The sequence below is a fragment of the Nyctereutes procyonoides genome, unplaced genomic scaffold (assembly GCF_905146905.1).
Source record: "Nyctereutes procyonoides isolate TBG_1078 unplaced genomic scaffold, NYPRO_anot_genome, whole genome shotgun sequence".
NCBI classification, from domain to species: Eukaryota; Metazoa; Chordata; class Mammalia; order Carnivora; family Canidae; genus Nyctereutes; species Nyctereutes procyonoides.
The window spans coordinates 81,297,314-81,300,467 of record NW_026575140.1 but is presented as its reverse complement, the minus strand read 5'-3'; the positions used below and the strand labels follow the sequence as shown (position 1 = coordinate 81,300,467).

Below are 3,154 nucleotides of genomic sequence, written 5' to 3'. Positions count from 1 at the left end.
ACATCTGCAGAGTGGATCTACTGGCCGTTTATTTTCTGTTTGTCTTGGGTGTGACACAATCTCCATTCTTCACTTTAATGACTCCTTTCTTTATTATTATTGTCTCAACCACTCTGTTTATTTGCTTTCCCCTAGCCCCAGCCACTTTCCCTCTCTGCTCCCAGATTGGCCCGGGCCCATACCAGCCCTCCCGGCCTCCCTTCCTCCCTGGCTCCGGCCGGCCACCTCCTCTGGCATCCCAGGGCCCTGCTCTCCCTGCTGGGAGTCTCACTCAAACCAGATGTGGCTTCCTCCTCCTCTTCCTCCTCCTTCCCCTGATTTTCCAAGGGCTGCAGAGGGCAGCGGGGGAGGAGAGGCTCTCCCCCCCAACATCCTGCTTCCCTGCCCAGCTCTGCGGCCCATGCCAGGGAAGGGTGGGAGAGCAGTGCATGACAGGACATCTGTTTAATGCCAAAAGTGACGGGTGGTGGGCACTGCTGGGCAGGAATGCTATCCCTGGGAGTTTAGTCAACAGGGTGCCTTGGTCCCCTCTGCAGCACAGCTGCACCGGAGCAGTTGAGACACTGTCCATGACATTAAATGTCCCAAACTCTTTGTGCATTGTATCAAGTCTCCTCTGCCTAAACATTGCCCGATTAGCGACATCTTACAATTGGTTAGTACTTATGGGCAGGAAAGGCCTTTATATCCACTGCCTCAGCCACCATCTCCACAGCCCTGGGACAGAGGAGTCTCCAGGACCACTTAGCTGATAAAGGCCAAGGAAAGATTGGAGCCCAAGTCTGGTCTGATGTGAAGAATACCTGATTGACTCCCAAACTGGGCCTGCCTTCTCCACCTGGCCCCGTCTGACCCTGTTCCAACACCTGAGAATGAAACTTGTTTGAGTTTGGAGGCCTCAGCGAGCCTGGGAAACACCTCTCTGTTTCTGGAATCATTTCTACCTCTGGCCACAAAGCATCTTTGGAATTTGACCTCTGGTATTACTGTAGTGATTGTCAGAGGTGAAGTTATAGCTCCCACTGCGTGAGGAATATCGGAGAAAGCAAGAGAAGCTGGGGATGGGTCGGTCATGGGGAGGGGGGGTGACTAAGGCTTCACCCTATAAATAGTCACCTATGAGGAGCCCGACCAGGGGCCAGGTCACATTTTGGGGGGCCTGAGCTTTTATTATGTGGTGGTAGAGGGGAGGCTCTCTTTAAGAATTCACAGGTATGAGCACAAAGTTACCAGGACCCCTTACAAGGTCTTGCAAGAAGCCTGCGCAAAGATTATTCACTTCTTGGAAAATCCACCCGCAAACAGAGCCTGAGCAAGTTCAGACTGAGCACAGAGGTGGAGTCTCAGGGAACGTTGTCATTTGGAACTGACCAGAGCAGTGCTTGTCAAGCCTTAGTGAGCCTAATGCACACCAGGGGCATGGTTAGCACGCAGGCTGTGCCTGGTGCCCAGAAATTCTGCTTTAGTGGACCTGGGGTGGAGACTGTGAGCCTGCATTTAGCAAACCCTTCGGAGGATTTTGGTCCTGGACACCCGGGGATTACACTATAAGAAACACTGGTCTAGTCCAACCCTGTCACGAGGAAGTGATGGTGGAGGACGGGAGGACCAGCCGTAGAGCACATCGGTGGCCGAGGCTGCGCTGGAATCCAGGTCCTGGGTTCCCGGTTCTCTGTTCCTTCGGCTTGCCACGCTATTCCTGGCCAAGCTCAGTTCCAGAAGAAGGTGCGTTATTAACACAGGGGTAGGGGTAAGTGGTGCGAAGCAGGGAGAGCTCTGTGAAGGGAGGTCGCTTTGTGAGACACGCGTACCGTCAGGCCGCTTGGGGCTCTTGAAAGGTGACAGACCCAGGGCCTAAAGGCAGCGCCCAGGTCACTGGGGAGGGGACCTTTAATTGCTGGCAGGTGCGTTAGGAGCCGGGCAGAGCATCTCCGAGGATGGAATGTCAATGGAATGGTCGCTCAGAGCCTTCCAGAGCTCCCTAGGTCAAAGGTCACCATCAAAGGATCCAAGCCTCAACTGTGAGTCAACGTGACCCCTCTCATTAAGCCAAAATACAGATTCTTCTCGATATGAACTTTGTTTGTTTATTTGTTCCAGCTGGAGGTTGGGCCTAAGTATGTAAATGACTCTAATCTGCTGATGGATGAATCGAGAGTCTCTTCACCAGGAGGAGGACGTGTCTCCCTGGGGAGGGGACCAGAGGCAGGGGCAGGCCAGAGGTGGGCTCCCAGAATGACAGAGGGGATGACAGGAATGTGGACCACAGAGAGTGCCCTCGACTCACCGCAAACATCGCCCCTGCTGTGTCCTGGCAGGAGTCACCCCAGCACAGGGACCTCACGCCTTATTTGCCCTCCTGCCTGCCTTGTCCGTGAGGACCCTTGCATGCGGCGTCCCTGTGACACGGGGTTCTTGGTTCTTGTCTCACGGAGTCGAAGAATGAATCTCGTGGACAGCAGAGAGTGGGCAAAGCCACAGAAGTTTTTCAAGCAGAGATACGGAGAAAGCTGTCAGCAGCGAGGGGGGCCCGGCAGGGTGGCCCCTGAAGGGCTTTTATGGTCTTTTATAGGAAGCTGACCAGGGAACTTGGCAAATTTCTTGCCAATTATCAGGGTGGACTTTTAGAACAAACAGAGTGGACTTGTAACCATCAGAATAACAAACAAGTTTTTAAATAAATATCCCCAAACAAGGGGTTCCCTTCTCTCTGGTTAATGTCTCCTCCATATTATTTCTCTATATCTGTGATTTCTGGGATTACTTAGCCATCAAAGGGAGGTACTCCCTAACATTTTGGAGCTAGGGATCCAGGTTGTTTTGTTTTTTGTTTTTTTTTCTGTTTTTACTGTCTTATCTCTGTTTCTCGGGACGGGTAGGAGCCTGACTCTGGGGCCTCTCGGTGTCCTTGGGGTTTATGGGAGCCCACAGATTCCTGGGGCTTTTCGTTATCTCTCCCTGCCTAACCCCGTCTGCCCCTACCTCGTTCCTGCATCACCTCTCCTTGAGGTTCTCCACCAACCCTGCCAGGCCTGGGCCTGTGTGGCGGGCTGACAGCCCCCAAAGTGGACGAAGCCTGCGAGGACTCCTCTCAGATTAGGATAGCAATGACATTGCTCAAGGTTTCGAGAGGGAGCCTAACAGGCCTGAGAGT

At 53.1% G+C, this 3,154-nt stretch overlaps 1 long non-coding RNA gene across 1 annotated transcript; it reads left to right on the top strand.

Annotated features, from left to right (window-relative positions):
• Positions 1 to 1,421: 1,421 nt before the first annotated feature.
• Positions 1,422 to 2,713, top strand: LOC129497604 (uncharacterized). The gene is made up of 2 exons (XR_008661966.1): positions 1,422 to 1,725; positions 1,905 to 2,713. It is a non-coding gene; the product is annotated as an uncharacterized LOC129497604 (long non-coding RNA).
• Positions 2,714 to 3,154: the final 441 nt, after the last annotated feature.